The sequence below is a fragment of the Saimiri boliviensis genome, chromosome 1 (genome assembly GCF_048565385.1).
Source record: "Saimiri boliviensis isolate mSaiBol1 chromosome 1, mSaiBol1.pri, whole genome shotgun sequence".
NCBI classification, from domain to species: Eukaryota; Metazoa; Chordata; class Mammalia; order Primates; family Cebidae; genus Saimiri; species Saimiri boliviensis.
The window spans coordinates 196317225-196336526 of NC_133449.1; positions in this window are offsets into that span (position 1 = coordinate 196317225).

Below are 19302 nucleotides of genomic sequence, written 5' to 3' on the forward strand. Positions count from 1 at the left end.
TTATGAAAAGATGGAGGACTTAATAAATGGTAAGGAACTTCATTTGGGAAAAATGGTCTTCTATTGCAACATTTGCTACAGTCTCACTCCTTTACATTTCTACATGTAAATTTCCTTTCCCTATATATGTTACAGATTATGCATTGTTCCATGTACCACAGATTATACCATATACATTATTCAGTTTACAAATAAGTAGAACCCTTGATGGACAAGAAATGTGGGGGAAAAAACAAAAGACAATTGATCAAGGGCAACTGACGATGCTTAACTGGCATGCTGCAGCGGGATTATCCTGATGAGAAGTCACCCACATATTTCTCCCTCATTCCCAATTGGACTAGGCAAACACTGTTTGCCATCAGGTGGGATGAGTGACTATAAGGATGATTTTGGAGAAGGTCTGTGTCTCCATAGGGTTAGAAACATCCAAGGAATTTGGAGAATACCATTTCTTAAAGAAGAGGCAATGAGGAACCACTTGATGAGTTATATCAGAAAGCAGTTTAGCAGAGTAGGTGGTTAAAATGTCACTTATTAAAATCAATGTCCATTACAGCAGCAAAATCAATTAGAAAATGTATAAGAAGAAACCTAACCTGTTTAAAACAAAAACAACCATAATGTAATTAGAATTAACCTAAAAATAGAAATCCCATTTGACTCAGCAATCCCATTACTGGGTATATATCCAAAGGATTATAAATCATTCTACTACAAGGACACGTGCACACGAATGTTCATTGCAGCACTGTTTACAATAGCAAAGACCTGGAACCAACCCAAATGCCCATCGATGATAGACTGGATAGGGAAAATGTGGTACATATACACCATGGAATATTACACAGCCATCAAAAACGATGAGTTCGTGTCCTTTGTAGGGACATGGATGAACCTGGAAACCATCATTCTCAGCAAACTGACACAAGAGCAGAAAATCAAACACCGCATGTTCTCACTCATAGGCGGGTGTTGAACAATGAGAACACATGGACACAGGGAGGGGGGCACTACACACTGGGGTCCGTTGGGGGGAAATGGGGGAGGGGCAGGGAGGTGGGGAGGTGGGAAGAGATAGCATGGGGAGAAATGACAGATACAGGTGAGGGGACGGAAGGCAGCAAACCACACTGCCATGTGTGTACCTATGCAGCAATCTTGCATGTTTTTCAAATGGACCCCAAAACCTAAAATGCAATAAAAAAGAAAGAAAGAAAGAAAGAAACACAAACTTTGCAATTTCCAAGGAAGACAACTAAGGGGCTGGGGCATGAGTTGGGAGACACTACATTGCATACCTTTTAAATTCTTTTAAATTTAGAGCTGCATAAATGTATTATCTATTAGAAGGTAAATGTATTAAAATGAGAATTTTAAAATAGATTTTTAAAATAACCTGGGAAACAGAATAAGACCCTGACTCTAAAAACAATAAATTGCCTTAAAAAAAAGCATCATAAACAATATGCAAGGTCTTTATAGAGAAAAAAAAAACAAAGTTTTTGTGAGGTACATAAAAGAAGACTTGAATAAATGATAATTTTCTCCAAATTAATCTTAAAATCAATGCCATCTCAAAAGGATTTTACATGAAGTTTGACAAGCTGATTCTAAAACCCTGTAAAGAATGGTATATGAGCTAGAGTTGTGAAGCTGTTCTGAAAACAGAATAATAAAATATTTCAAGTTTTATACACAAATATATCTGTGCTTTATACCAGAGATAAACTATATTAAAAGGTAGACAGAGTAAAGTATTGTAATACTAATCCTAGGTTAAACAAACAGATTAATGATTTTGACAATCTAGAAATAGTCACAATTGTATATTAAAAAATCACTTATGAAAAAGTTACCATCTCAATTAGGAAAAGCATATACATAAAATGTATCAATTCCAATACATTTAATTATCTATTTGAGAAAAAAAGTAAAATTAAGATTCTTTTCAGAACCAAATCCATTTATTTAAAAAATTCTTGATTTCTAGATTTGTCTTTGCTTGCTATTATTCTCCTGTATGTAGAAAAACACATACAATGATGTTCATTGCATCATGGTTTGTGGTAATACAAAACTGAAAACAAATATTTATCAAATAAGTTTTCTTACATCAAATATTCTTAAAACATCAACCATCCATGAAATACCATCCAGTAGCTTTTAACAGAAAATTCATGTAGGTATTAATATTGACAGATATTCAAAAATATTGCTAAGTGAAAAATACAAGTTTTAGTCACTAAAAGGTAAAAGTAACTATACAATAAATGTAATTTTAAAGAAAGTTTAAGAACAATGTGATACACATATTAAACCACCTTTTTTGAAAATACATAAATAACAAAAATATGTACAATGTATTTTTTTTAAGAAAAAAAGCAAATTATAAGGCTGGGCAGTTTCTCCTGGAGAACAGGAGAAGTAGGAGTCAGTGGAATGGGTACTTTATATACCCTCTAACTTGCTTTTTTTTTTTTTTTTTTTTTGAGACAGAGTCTTACTCTGTCCCCAGACTGGAGCACAGTGGCGCAGTCTCCGCTCACTGCAACCTCTGCCTCCCTAGTTCAAGCGATTCTTCCGCCTCAGCCTCCTGAGTAGCTGGGACTACAGGCGCCTACCAAATGCCAGGCTAATTTTTGTTTTTTTAGTAGAGACGAGGTTTCACCATGTTGGCCAGGATGGTCTTGATCTCTTGACCTTATGATCCACCAGCTTCAGCCTCCCAAAGTGCTGGGATTACAGGTGGGAGCCACCGCGACTGGCCTTACATGCTTTTAATAGTATTTTTGTATTACTTAAATGTTTTTAAAAATAAAAGTGCTATATATTATTATTGAATAAATGATTGTAATACTTCAATTACACATGTATTTGTATGAATATGGACTGAACAGAAAAAGTGAAATGTATGTTCATGTGTTCATGTGCAGTAAGCCAGTAAGCTCAGTAAGCTCCCTAGCAAGCACTCCATCTTTTTTTTTTGTTTGTTTTTCTTTTTGGTAGAAATGCCCCATTTGTGTAGAATGACCTCTCTCACTGGTAGGGAAGTACGCCTTGTTGGCCTAAGCCAAACATCATATCCCATTCACCTGGTCACAGGGATAGACTTATGGTTTAATTTCTATTCCAATGAGATAATTTTGCTGAGGTTTTGGAGAAAGAAGTGCAATGTATTTTCTCCTAGACTTGGTTGATTGAGAATGAGAGAGACTCAGGAATGCTGTCCATATCTTTTATGATGAAGAAAGCCAGTAGAAGAAGGAATACCTTTATGATGGAGAGAAACTGATCACTAAAGGTGTTGCTTAAGCCACTGGATCAAACTGTGCCTGAATTCTGTCTAGGTCAGTATATTTCCTGTAGTTATTGGCCAAGCCTGTTTTAACTACTTTTCCTGTCTCTTGCAAACAAGAGTCCTATTTGTCAGATTTTGAGTAAAGAACTTTTTGGCAATGAAAACAAATTTAATGTTATAATAATGTAGCTATTACAGGAAAATGGAAAGAGGAAAACTTCCAGTGGTTTCCTGTTTCCTACAGAATACATGTTATAACCTTCAGGTGGTGTTCTGCCAGGCCATATTGGAGCCTGAGGCAAAGGAAAAATTAGTACTACTGATCCAGTCTTTCTTTAAAATCTTGTTCATCATGAGTAAGTTTTTGCATTGACTTTGTTTTTTAAAGTCTTTCATTAAAATGTTAGTTATCTTTATTACTGAGTTTTTTTTTAATAGTTCCCCTTAAGTTTTGTGCCTGAGGCAAAGACCTCACTCCCCTCACCTGAGGCATACATAGCCATGCTTCTAGACTCCTTATCATCTGAAGTTATCTTAATTATCCAATGGAGTGAGTACTGTGGCACACCACCTGATTCCCACTAATCCTTTAAGGGGTTTATTCTCATAATGTTGAAACTATTGAAGGCTAACACCTGGCATCTGAGTACCCTCTCCAGGCACTTTCCTTTAGCTGAAGAAAGACACCTTGTTAATAGCCATGCTCTCTTCCCATGGCAAGCCATAAAGTGAAAAATTGATGGGGAGCAATTCTGCAGGGCCATCCTAAAGCCAGAGCTTCCTGTGGTGATTGCCTATGGCTGCACTATAGCCCAGCTTCTCTCTCTGTCCAGTCCTCCTGCTTTCACTTCCCTACAGATATTGGTTCCAAGAGCACTTACTTGTCAATGTCTTGCATGTGTATCTCTGTTTCAGGATTTATTTTTCAGGAAAGCAACAAGCAACACCAATCTAATCTCCCATCACACTCAATAAACATCCTGAACTTCTGCCAAAGCCATTCCCCTTGTCTTCACATCATGCTCACTCATGAATCTAGTTTTAGTGCATCATCCCCCTTGCCTCTAAATCCCTCATCTCTCTCCCTGGCCTTTTCAATTCTCACCATCTTCAAGACATACTGCAAGGCTCAGCTGCTCCACAAACGTCTGGCCTAACACCTGTATTCCTACCTGATTCATGTAATACTCAAATACATATTCAAATACTCAATTAGCTTTTCTCTTCCCTACCAGCATTTGCCTAAATATTTTTTCTGAATCTCTTGTCATAGCTGTAGGAAAATCTTTAAAATCAGACTATACTACTGCTGCTTCCAGAGTCAGCAGCCCTTTCTTTCTAAGTCCTGGCTCCTCCTACTCCTTTCTGTTTGTTGACCTGGCTATGCCCACCCATTCCCAGAATGAACTGTTTTTTATCTCTTTTACAGGTTGAAAATGCATTTCTTACTTAACCTGCATGAGAAGGGCTTTTTGAAGCATCACTTTCCAAATCCTGATAGCTTGATAAGGATTTCCTGTTACTTAAAAGTATTTTTTAATAACATCAGACTTTAAAAAATAGTATGTTAAATTGTATGATGATTTTGCGAAGAATAGAGGAGTCTTCCATGAAAGAGACAAAGAATTTTTTTCTTAAAATCCTGAAAATTCAATGTACATTTGTAATATAAATTGGACTACTACTGGCCCTAAGATCTCATATTATACATTGAATCCATATTCAATTGAACATATCTTCCAATTCCCCTACAAACGGTCAAAACCAATGACTGACCAATCTATTGACCAATGACCAATCTATTTCCTGTAAGATAGTAAATGGTGTTGGGAAAACTGGCTAGCCATGTGCAGACAGCAGAAACTGGACCTCTTCCTGACACCTTATACTAAAATTAACTCCAGATGGATTAAAGACGTAAAAATAAAACCTAACACCATAAAAACCCTAGAAGAAAATCTAGGAAAACCATTCAGAACATAGGTATAGGCAAGGACTTCATGACCAAAACACTAAAAGCATTGCTAACAAAAGCCAAAATAGACAAATGGGACCTAATCAAACTCCACAGCTACCGCAAAGCAAAAGAAACTATCATCAGAGTGAATTGACAACCAACAGAATGGGAAAAAATTTTTGCAGTCTACATATCTGACAAAGGGCTGATATCCAGAATCTACAAAGAACTAAAACAGATTTATAAGAAAAAAAAAACAAAACAAACAAAAAAAAAAATCAAGTCCATTCAAAAGTGGGTGAGGGATATGAACACTTTACAAAAGAAGACATACATGAAGCCAATAAACATATGAAAAAAATGCTCATTATCACTGGTCATTAGAGAAATGAAAATCAAAACCACATTGAGATACCATCTCATGCCAGTTAGAATGGCGATCATTAAAAAATCTGGAGACAACAGATGCTGGAGAGGATGTGGAGAAATAGGAACACTTTTACACTGTTGGTGGGAGTGTAAATTAGTTCAACTATTGTGGAAGACAGTGTGGCGATTCCTCAAGGACCTAGAAACAGAAATTCCATTTGACCCAGCAATCCCATTACTGGGTATATATCCAAAGGATTATAAATCGTTCTACTATAAGGACATACACACATGAATGTTCATTGTGGCACTGTTTACAATAGCAAAGACCTGGAACCAACCCAAATGCCCATTGATGATAGACTGGACAGGGAAAATGTGGCACATATACACCATGGAATATTATGTGGCCATCAAAAACGATGAGTTTGTGTCCTTTGTAGGGACATGGATGAACCTGGAAACCATCATTCTCAGCAAACTGACACAAGAACAGAAAATCAAACACCCCATGTTCTCACTCATAGGTGGGTGTTGAACAATGAGAACACATGGACGCAGGGATGGGAGCATCACACACTGGGGTCTGTCATGGGAAAATAGGTGAGGGATAGGGGGGTGGGGAGTTGGGGAGAGATAGCATGGGAAGAAATGCCAGATATAGGTGATGGGGATGAAGGCAGCAAATCACACTGCCATGTGTGTACCTATGCAACAATCCTGCGTGTTCTTCACATGTACCCCAAAACCTAAAATGCAAAATAAAAAGAGACTTTTTTCTTATTATTGTACCCATAACATTTTTATAGCATTGGCATTGACAGTTTATAGAATACTTTCACACATATTATTAATTTTTATTCCATTTAATTCTCAAAATAGCCCTGTGAATTAGGGTAACCTGCATTTGAAATATAAGGGGAAACTGATGCTTAGGGAGGGATTATATGTTTGATATCACACTACTAGTAAGAGACCAAGTGGAGTCTTGAATCCTGCTCTTCTGGCTCCAATATTTTTTCAACTATTTGCACTGCCTTCAGCTGTATACAACTGCTGGGGCTTTATTACCAAGTTGTTTGCTTGCAAAATGGGGCTGTTGTCTTGGGTACCAGTTCTCAAGAGGAAATTCTGTTCAGGAACTCATCCTGATCAAAGGGAGTGACCAAGAGGCTGGTGGTTCTCTCAGAAGTCAGAATGGTGTGCTCTTTTTTTCTTTTCTCTATGTGGGACAAAGATATTAGCAACAGGGTAGGAAATTTATCTCTAAAAGGGGGAGAGAAGAAAGAGTTTTCTCAACAGCTGAGTATTATAAATAGCTCAGCCTCAGCATAGGGAAGAGATCACTTCTCTAGAGTATATAGTCCTCAATTACAAGGTATTACCACGAGGAAAAAACACATTCTAACTTTAACATAAATTGTTGAAGCTTAGAGGCAATTAGCCCAAACTCCACTCATTTCTGAAGAGTTCTGAGGAATAGGAATAAAACACTACCACCCAAATATAGCTAGTTTTTTTCAAATCAGCTTCTTCACCCCTAGATTCTACCAGGCTCTCTAGAGTCCATATACAAAAAAAAAAAGTCAGAAATGTACCATAGCAGATGTTTTGGTGCCAAGGCTTCCCATATTAGCCAACAGAATTTTACAGCAAGGATCTCTGACTCTCTGCCTAAGGGCTTTCTCTGGCACAAACAGTCTGCAGACTACAGAAGGGGCAGATCAAAAAAATGTAGTGAGGCTAGGAGGAGATTATATCTCATCCAATCATGGATTGAGTTGGTAAATAAATGGCCCCACTTTCTTTGTCTCTAGGATGGACAGTTCTGAAGTGTGCTCTAACCCAGCTCTCACAGATCCTTAGATCATATTTAAGCATTAAGGATCCAAGATGGCCAATTAGGAGCAGCTCTGGATTGCAGCTCCCAGCAAGAGTGCAGAGGGTGAGTGGACACTGCATTTCCAGACAAATTTTCATTGCCCAAAGACCAGGAGATTCCCAGGTGGAGGAGCCCCACAGGTCACCAGCGTGGCTGTTTTGGCTGGTGCAGCGGGTTTCCACAGAAAATACTCACAGGGGTCCAGGTGCCATTTCAGTTGGCAAGTGGAAAGCCTGGGAGACAGAGTTGCCCATTCAACTGATAAAGAGGGAATTGAAACAGGGAGCCAGGCCAGGAGATTCCCTGGTGAAAAAGCGCCATGAGTCTCCAGCGGCTGTTTCAGATGGCAAAGTGGGTTTCCGCATAAGAACTCACACAAACTCAGGCACCATTTCAACTGGTGAATGGAACGGCTGGGAGACAGTCACCCATTCAACTGGAAAAAAATGGGTCCCAGGAAGGGAGCCAGGTGATCAAGCTTGGCCAGTCCCACTTCCACAAAGACAAGCAATCTGAAACACTCTGGATTGAGAGTTTCAGAGCAAACACAGCTGAACCCGGGATGGTACAGCTCTGTGGGGGAGGGTCATCCGCCATTACCAAAGCAGTCCACCACTACCTAGGTAGTCCACCATTGCTGAAGCAGTCTGACATTACAGAGAGAGTCTGCCAATAGAGAGGTGGGCTGCCATTGCCAAGGCAGTTCCAACTATACCCCTATAAACAGAACTGCAGGGAAGTTACCACAGCAGCTGGGCAGAGCCCACAGCAGCTCAGCAAATCTTCTGCTGGCAGACTGTGACTAGGCTGCCTCCTCGCAGGGCAAGGAAGGCCTGAAAAAAGGCAGTAGCATGACAGAAACTCATGGATAAAGCCCTACCTTCCTGGGACAGAGGACCAGGGGAAAAAAAGGTGGTTATGAGTTCTGCTGCAGCAGACTTAAACGTACCTGCCCAGCACCTCTGAATGGAACAATGGAGCTCACAGCACAGCACTTGAGCTCCTATAAAGGACAGACTGTCTCCTCAAGCAGCTTCCTGACCCCTGTATATCCAGACTCACCTCATAAAGAATAGCTCAGACTGACATCTGGTGGGTATCCTTCTGGGACAAAGATAGCAGAAGAAGAAACTAGCAGCAACCCTTACTGTTCTTCAGCTGCTGCAGGTGATCCCCAGGCAAGCAGGGCCTGGAGTGGACCTCCAGCAGTCCTACAGCAGAGGGTCCTGACTGTTAGAAGAAAAACTGAGAAACAGAAAAAAATAATTTCATCATCAACAAACTGGACATTCACTCAGAGACCCCATCTGAAAGTCACCAACTAAAAAGATGACAAGTAAATAAATCCACAAAGATGGGAAGAAACCAGCACAAAAAGGATGAAAACACCCCAAACCAAAATGCTGCTCCTCCTCCAAGGAATCACAACTCCTCACCAGCAAGGGAACAAGGTTGGATGGAGAATGAGTCCAATGAATTGACAGAAACAGGCTTCAGAAGGTGAGTAATAAGAAACTTCTCTGAGCTAAAAGAACATGTTCTAAACCAATGCAAAGAAACTAAGAACATTGGAAAAAGGTTTGATGAAATGCTAATGAGAATAAACAGCTTAGAGAGGAATATAAATGAATGGATGGAGCTGAAAACACAACAAGAGAACTTTGCAAAGCATACACAAGTTTCAATAGCTAAATTGACCAAGCAGAAGAAAGGATATCAGGGACTCAAGATCAACTCAATGAAATAAAACAAGAAGGCAAGATTAGAGAAAAAAGAGTAAAAAGAAATGAATGAATCCTCCAAGAAATATGAGACTATATGAAAAGACCTAATCTACGTTTGATAGGTGTACCTGAGTGTGACAGAGAGAACGGATCCAAGCTGGAAAATACTCTTCAGGATATTATCCAGGAAAAATTCCCCAACCTAGAAAGGCAGGCCAATATTCAAGTCCAGAAATACAGAGAACACCACAAAGATATTCCTCAAGAAAACCAACCCCAAGGCACATAATTGTCAGATCCACCAGGGTTGAAATGAAGGAGAAATGCTAAGGGCAGCCAGAGAGAAAGGTCGGGCTACTCACAAAGGGAAGCCCATCAGACTCACAGCAGATCTCTCAGCAGAAACCCTATAAGCCAGAAAAGAGTGGGGTCTAATATTCAACATACTTAAAGAAAAGAATTTTCAACCTACAATTTGATATCCAGCCAAACTAAGTTTCATAAGCGAAGGAGAAATAAAATCCTTTACAAACAAGCAATTTACTCAGCGATTTCATCACCACCAGTAAGAGCCACTCCAAAAACATACCAAATGGTAAATATCTCGACAAAATGAAGAAACTGCATCAACTAAGGGGCAAAACAACCAGCTAGCGTCAAAATGGCAGGATCAAATTCACACATAACATTATAAACCCTAAATGTAAATGGGCTAAATGCCCCAATCAAAAGACACAGACTAGCAAATTGGATAAAAAGCCAAAACCCATCAGTGTGCTGTATCCAGGAAACCCATCTCACATGCAAGGATATACATAGGCTCAAAATAAAGGGATGGAGGAAGATATACCAAGCAAATGGAGAGAAAAAAAAAAAAAAAAAAGCAGGAGTTGAATCTTAGTCTCTGATAAAATAGACTTTAAACCAACAAAGATCAAAAGAGACAAAGAAGGACATTACATAATGGTAAAAGGATCAATGCAACAAGAAGAGCTAATGATCCTAAACACCCAGATACATAAAGCAAGTTCTTAATGACTTACAAAGAGACTTAGACTCCCACACAATAATAGTGGGAGACTTTAACCCTCCACTGTCAATATTAGACAGATCAATGAAACAAAAAATTAAAAAAGATATCCAGGACTTGAGCTCAGATCTGGACCAAGAAAACCTAATAGACATTTACAGAATTCTCCACCCCAAATCCATAGAATATACATTTTTCTCAGCACCACATTGCACCTACTCTAAAATTGACCACATAATCTGAAGTAAATCACTCCTCCGCAAATGCAAAAGAACAGAAATCATAACAAACAGTCTCTGAGCCCACAGGGAAATCAAGGTAGAACTCAGAATTCAGAAACTATGGAAATTGAACAACTGGCTCTTGAATATTGACTGGATAAACAATGAAATGAAGGGAAAAATGAAGATGTTCTTGGAAACCAAAGAGAATGACAACACAACATACCAGAATCTTTGGGACCCATTTAAAGCAGTGTCTAGAGGAAAATATACAGCAATAAATGCCAACATGAGAAGCAAGGAAAGATCTAAAATTGACACCCTATTGTCAAAATTGAAAGACCTAGAGAAGCAAGATCAAAAAAAAAAAAAAAATCAAAAGGTAGCAGAAGACAATAAATAACTAAGATCAGAGCAGAACTGAAGGAGATAGAGACACAAAAAAAACTCTTCAAAAAAATCAATAAATTCAGGCTCTGTTTTTTTTAAAAGATGAACAAAATAGACCACTAGCCAGACTAATAAAAAAGAAAAAAGAGAATAATCAAATAGATGCAATAAAAAACAATAAAGGAGATATCACCACAGATTCCACAGAAATACAAACCACCATCCGAGATTACTACAAACAACTCTATGCACATAAACTAGTAAACCTAGAAGAAATGGATAAATTCCTGGACACTTACATCCTCCCAAGCCTAAACCAGGAAGAAGTCCAAACTCTAACTAGACCAATAACAAGGGCTGAAGTTGAGGCAGCAATTAATAGCCTACACACCAAAAAAAGCCCAGGTCCAGATGGGTTCACAGCCAAATTCTACCAGACATACAAAAAAGAGCTGGTACCATTCCTTCTGGAACTGTTCCAAACAATCCAAAAAGAGGGAATCCTTTCCAAATCATTTTATGAGAAAAACATCCTCCGGATACCAAAACCCAGCAGAGACTCAACCAGAAAAGAAAACTTCGGGTCAATATCCGTGATGAACATAGATGCAAAAATCTTCAATAAAACACTGGCAAACCAATTGCAACAGCACATCAAAAACTTATCCACCATGATCAAGTAGGCATCATCCTGGGGATACAAGGCTGGTTCAACATACACAATTCTATAAATGTAATTCACCACATAAACAGAACTAAAGACAAAAACCATATGATTATCTCAATAGATGCAGAGACGGCCTTCAACAAAATTCAACAGCCTTTTATGCTAAAAACTCTCAATAAATTAGGTATTGATGGAACGTATCTCAAAATAATAAAAGCTATTTACAACAAACACACAGCCAATATCATACTGAATTGGGCAAAAGCTGGAAGCATTCCCTTTGAAATCTGGCCCTAGACTAGTATGCCCTCTCTCACCACTCCTATTCAATATAGTACTAAAAGTTCTAGCCAGAACAATCAGGCAAGAAAAAGAAATAAAGTGTATTCAATGAGGAAAGGAGGAAGTCAAATGGTCTCTCTTTGCAGATGACATGATCATATATTTAGAAGACCCCATAGTCTCAGCCCACAATCTCCTGAAACTGATCAGCAAATTCAGCAAAGCCTCAGGATACAAAATCAATGTGCAAAAATCACAAGCATTCCTATACACCAATAAGAGACGTAAAGAGAACCAAATCAAGAATGAACTGCCATTGACAATTGCTACAAAGAGAATAAATACCTAGGAATACAACTAAGAATGTAAAGGACCTCTTCAAGGAGAACTACAAACCACCGCTCAAGAAAATAAGAGATGACACAAACAAACAGATAGAGAAACATTCCATGCTCATGGTTAGGGCAATTCAGTATCGTGAAAATGGGCATACTGCCCAACGTAATTTACAGATTCAACACTATTGCCATCAAGCTACCTATGACCCTCTTCACAGAACTGGAAAAAACTACCTTAAACTTCACATGAAACCAAAATATAGGCCGCATAGCCAAGTCAATATAAGCAAAAAGAGCAAAGCTGGAGGCATCACACTACCTGACTTCAAACTATACTACAAGGCTACAGTAATCAAAAAAGCATGGTACTGTTACAAAAACAGAGATATAGACCAATGGAACAAAACAGAGGTCTTGGAGGCAATGCCACATCTGTAACCATCTGATCTTTGACAAACCTGACAAAAACAAGCAATAGGAAAAGGATTCCCTGTTTAATAAATGGTGTTGGGAAAACTGGCTAGCCATATGCAGAAAGCAGAAACTGGACCCCTTTCTGACACCTTACACTAAAATTAACTCCAGATAGATTAAAGACTTAAATATAAGACCTAACACCATAAAAACCCTAGAAGAAAATCTAGGCAAAACCATTTAGGACACAGGCATAGGCAAGGACTTCATGATTAAAACATCAAAAGCATTGGTAACAAAAGCCAAAACAGACAAATTAGACCCGATCAAACTCCAAAGCTTCTGCAAAGCAAAAGAAAGTCATTAGAGTGAATCAGCAACCAACAGAATGGGAAAAAATTTGTGCAATCTACCCATCTGACAAAAGGCTAATATCCAGAATCTACAAAGGGCTTATATCCAGAATCTACAAAGAACTAAAACAGATTTACAAGAAAAAACAAACAAACAAACCCATTCAAAAGTAGGCAAAGCATATGAACAGACACTTTACAAAAGAAGACATACATGAGGCCAAGAAACATGAAAAAATGCTCATCATCACTGGTCATTAGAGAAACACAAATCAAAACCACATTGAGATACCATTTCACACCAGTTAGAATGGCAATCATTAAAAAAATCTGGAGACAACAGATGCTGGAGAGGGTGTGGAGAAACAGGAACACGTTTACACTGTTGGTGGGAGAGTAAATCAGTTCAACCATTGTGGAAGACAGTGTGGCGATTCCTTAAGGACCTAGGAATAGAAATTCCATTTGACCCAGCAATCCCATTACTGGGTACATATTGAAAGAATTATAAATCATTCTATTATAAGGACACATGCACACGAATATTAATTGTGGCACTGTTTACAATAGCAAAGACCTGGAATCAACCCAAATGCCCATTGATGATAGACTGGATAGGGAAAATGTGACACATATACACCATGGAATACTACGCAGCCATCAAAACTGATGAGTTCGTGTCCTTTGTAGGGACACGGATGAACCTGGAAACCATCATTCTCAGCCAACTGACACAAGAACAGAAAATCAAACACTGCATGTTCTCACTCATAGGTGGGTATTGAACAATGAGAACACATGGACACAGGGAGGGGAGCATCACACACTGGGGTAGGTTGTGGAGGCTAATGGAGGTACAGCAGGGGTTCAGGAGTTGGGAAGGGATAACATGGGGAGAAATGCCAGACATAGGTGATCAGGAGGAAAGCAACCAACAGCACTGCCATGTGTGTACCTATGCAACAATCTTGCATGTTCTTCACATGTATCCCAAAACCTAAAATGCAATAAAATATAAATTAAAAGAAAAAAAAATTTGTCAAACCAATATCATGGAGCTTTCCCCCTATGTTTTCTTCTAACAGTTTTACACTTCAATTCTTCCATTCAAGCCTTTAATTCATTTTCAGTTAATTTGTGTATATACTGTAAGATGAGGGTATATTTAAATTCCTATGCTTAAAAAAAAAAAAAAAATTAAGGTTAGAAAGAGTTGCAGCTCCAGGACAACATGAATGCCAGACATTTTCTAAAGCCTGTGGTAAGGAAGCAAAGCCTTAATGCATATCACCAAACAAGAGTTCATCAGCAGAGAAGGTTAGAAACAGACATAAAGACACTGTGGAAGGAAGTCTAGCCTAGGAAACCACTTGAGAACAGAAGGGATGTGCAGAAAAAATAGCAGCTCCTGGAGGAAGAACCAGATCGGAGGAGACTCAGGCCAGACGATCTCAGCCCTGAGAGCTGTATTCTGAATCTGAATTCTATATTCTCTTCTTTTGAACTATTTCTTCAACAGAAGAAACAGTTATTACCAACAATGAATTGTTATTATCAGCAATAATATTTTATTGCCGTGGCTTTCTGGTTTCTCCTCATAGTTTTTCTTCTTTCTAATAATTAACTTGGTAATTTGCATATGAATTTTAGGGTAAATTTATCAGACTTTTCAATAGCTCCACTTGGAATTTTGATGGATTGCTTTGAATTAATAGAGTCATTGGAAGAAAACTGACATTTATATTGATTTGTCTTATCAGAATATCTTTTCATGCTTTAGTTTCTTTGTTAGAGTTTTAAATTTCTACATAGAGATGTTGCTTTTTAAAAAGTTAATTCCAACATACTTATCATTTTGATGCCATTATAAATAGAATAACATATATTTTCTAGATGGTTATTTTGGGGATGGATAAATTTTTAAAAATTTCTTATGGGAGGATCTTATATTCAGCATCCCTGCCAAACTCTCTACTTAATTCATGTTGATTTTTTTAGTTGTTCTCAGTGTATGATAATATCATTTGCAAATAACAGTTTATATTTTTCAAATCCTTTCATATTTTACTTATGAATATGCATACAAATATCATAAATAAAATATTAATGACCCAAATGGAATTTTACTTTTAATTAAAATAGTAATATATTCTGATCAAGTTGATTTTATTCCATGAGTGCAAAGAGAGTTGAACTCAGGAAAATTTTTATATGTGCTTCACCACTTTGGTTGATAAAAGGAGAAAATCCTATAACTACTTAATTGATTTAGAATGTTTATTAGATAAAATGTGTTTGAGCCTTAAAATCAGAAAAAGTTTCAAAGATCCAGAATAGCCAGAGCCATCCTGAGCAAAAAGAACAAAACTGGAGGCATCACTCTACTTCAGTTCAAATTACACTACAAAGCTGTAGTAACCAAAGCAGCATAGTCCTGGCATAAAAACAGACACATAGAAAATTAAACAGAATAAAGAACCCAGAGAATAAATCCATGCATTTATAGTGAACCTATTTTTGACAAATATGCCAAGAACATATAATGGGGAAAGGACAGTCTTCAAAAAATGATGCTGGGAAAATTGGATGTCCGTATGTACAAGAACAAAACTAGATCCTTATTTCACCACTTTTGCAAACACAAAATCAAAATGGATTGAAGACTTAAATCTAAAATCTGAAACTACTAAAATAAAACTTTAAGGAAACACTTCAAGACATTGGTCTAAGCAAAGATTTTTTGAGAAAGTCCTCAAGAGCACAGGAAGCAAAGCAAAAATGAGCAAGTGGGATCACATCAAGCTAAAAAACTTTTGTATAGCCAAGAAAACAATTAATAAAGTAAAGAAACAACAGACAGAATGGAAGAAAGTATTTGCCAATCCTTCATCTGATGGAAGTTAATAGTCAGAATACATAAGGAACCCAAGCAACTCAGTAGGAAGAGAACAGCACAAATTTCAAATGGGCAAAAGACCCAAATAAATATCTCACAAAATAAGATATACAAAATTGCCAAGTATGTAAAAATGTTCAATATCCCTAATTATCAAAGAAATGCAAGTCAAAACTATAAGATATCATCTCATCCCAATTAAAATAGCTTTTATCCAAAAGACAAGCAATAATGAATGCTAGTGAAGATGTGAAGAAAGAGGAACCCTCATACACAGGTGATGGGAATATAAATTAGCACAGCCTCTATGGAAATTCCTCAAGACTAAAAATACAACTACCAAATGAACCACAATACCACTTCTGGGTATAGAGCCAAAAGAAAGGAAAACTATATATGTAAGCAACATCTGCACCCCTTTGTCTATTGCATCACTACTCACAGTAGCCAAGATATGGAATCGACCAAACTGTCCATTCACGGATGACTGATAAAGAAAATGTGGTACACAATGGAATACTAGTCAGCCATAAAAAATATTGCAACCTTGTAATTTGCAACAACTTAGATAGAACTTGAGGACACTGTATTAGGTGAAATAACCTAAGCACAAAGGCAAATATCTCATGTTCTCACTCCTATGTGAGAGCTTTAAAAATTGAACTCATGGAGATACATACAGAGCAGTATGATGGTTATCAGAGGTAGAAAGGGTAGTGGGGATAAAGAAGGGACAGTTAATGGGTATAAAAATATAATTAGTTAGAATAAATAAGTACTAGTAGTTGGTAGCACAATAGGGTGATTATGGTTACCAACAATTTATTATATATTTTAAAAGAAGCAAAATAGTGGAATTGAAATATTCCTAACACAAAGAAATAATAAATGCTTGAGTTGATAGATACCCCCAATTACCCTGATTTGATCATTATACACTGTACACTTGTATCAAAACATCACTATGTTCCCCATAAATATGTACAAGTATTATATACTCATAATAATTTAAACATTTTTAAGTCTCAGCAAAGTAAGGTAAGAAGGGTACACCTTTAAATTAATACAGGTTTGCATATATTTTCTCCCATCCTGAAGGTCGTCTCCTCACTCTGTTGATAGTTTCTTTCGCTGTGCAGAAGCTCTCAAGTTTAGTTAGATCCTATTTGTCAATTTTTGATTTTGTTGCAATTGCTTTTGTGTCTTTGTCATAAAATATTTGCCCATTCCTATGTCCAGAATGGTTTTGCCCAGGTTGTTGATCTGACAAAGGTCCAATATCTAGCATCTATAAGGAACTTAAACAAATTTACAAGGAAAGATAAATAACCCAATTGAAAAGTAGGCAAAGGACATGAATGGATACTTTTCAAAAGAAGGTTTACATGTGGCCAGCATAGCTCAATATCACTGATCATCAGAGAAATCCAAATAAAAACCACAATGCCATTCTAGCACTAGTCAGAATGGCTATTATGAAAGAATAAACAAATAACAGATACTGCCAAAGTTGTGGAGGAGAAGGAACCTCCCACTTTTACGCTACTGGTGGGAGTGTAAATTAGTTCAAATATTGTAGAAAACAGTGTGAAAATTCCTCAAAGAGCTAGAGGCAGAAATATCACTTGCCCCAGCAATCTCATTACTGGGCATATACCTAAATGAATATAAAAGATTCTATTATAAAGATACATGCATGTATGTGTTCACTGCAGCACTATTCACAATAGCAAAGACATAGAATCAATGTAAATGCTCAATAGTGACAGACTGCATAAAAAAATGTGGTACACATGTGTCATGGAATACTATACAGCCATAAAAAAGAACAAGATCATGTATTTTGTGAGAACATGGATGGAGGTGGAGGCCATTATCGTTAGCAAAGTAACACAGAAAGAGAAAAACAAATACTACATGTTCTCACTTACAAGTGAGAGCTAAATGATGAGAACTCATAGACACAAAAAGTAGAATAACAGATGCTGGGGCCTACTTGAAGGTGAAGGTTGAGAAGAAAGAGGATTTAAAAAAGACAAATATTGGGTACTAGGCTTAGTACATGAGTGACAAAATAATCTGTACATCAAACCCCTGTGACACAAGTTTACCTATACAACAAACCTGCACATGTACCCTTGAACCTAAAATAAAAGTTTTAGCAAAAAGAAAAAAAATTAATGTTTAGCTGGAAAAATAAAATAAATTGATAAAGTTATATCAAAAAAAAAAAAAACAAGCAATCAAAATTATACTTAATGGACTAGTCCTGGATGCTTCCCTTTAAGATCCAGAACACTGCAAAGATGATAATCACTACTTCAGTCTTGTATAATTGTGGAGACCATGACCAATTCTACAAAAAAAGAAAGAAGTAAAATGTACTTTTAATTTTTATTAGAAACTGCCAAACTGTATTCCAAAGTGGTTGCATCATTTTGCACTCCTGCCAACAATGTATGAGAGTCCTGGTTGTTCCACTTACTCCCCACACTTAGTGTTAGCAGTTTTTTATCTGTCGCCATACTAATGGGTGTGAAGAGTTCTCCCACTGTAGTTTTAATGTGCATTTCCAATATGATTAATGATGTTGGGTACCTTTTCACCAACTTGTTTTCTTTTGTAAAATGTCTGCTAAAGTCTCTTGGCCACTTTTAATTAGGTTGTTGCATTTCAAATTTTTAATTTGTAGGAGTCTTTATGTTTTATGAATCTAAATCCTTTGTCAATATGTAGAGAGAATATTTTCTCCCAGCATGACTCATTTTAAAATTTTCTTAATAGCATTTTTTGATAGCAGACTATAGTTTTGAATCCAATTTATCATTTATTTTATGGTTAGTACTTCGGTGTCTATGTAAGAAAAATTTTCCTAAGGGCGTGAAAATATCTTCCTATTCTTTCCTTCTAGTAGCTTTGTGGTTTTGGTTTTTAGATTTAGGTCTATAATCAGTCTCAAATTATTTTTGGAGAATTTGTATAAGATTATTTTCCAGTACCCCGTTTCTAATATCTATTTGATATGTCTCCATTTGTTGAAAAGACAGTTCTTTCCTCATTGAAATATCTTACAATATCTTTGTCAAAAATAATTGTCTATATATGTGTAGGTTGTTCATTCTCATTCTCATATTTCATTTATCCTTTCAGGTATTGATTGCCATTGGGGCAGTTTTCCATTTCAATGACTATAATGAATACTGCTAATATGAACATATTCTGATGAACAGGTTTCTGTTGATACCTAACAGAACAGATACATCCTAAGGAATGCATATAACTTTAGCACATACTGATGATTTTTAAAAGTATCTGTACCATAGCTTTACCAGTTGTTTATCATTTTAGCAATACACGTGAGTATATTTAAACACAGTCAAGATTTATTTCTGCTTAAGCGTGTCATACGCACATCATATTTGAGCACTGGTTAAACTCAAAACAGAAATGTCTATAACATGGCAGATTTTTTACTAAA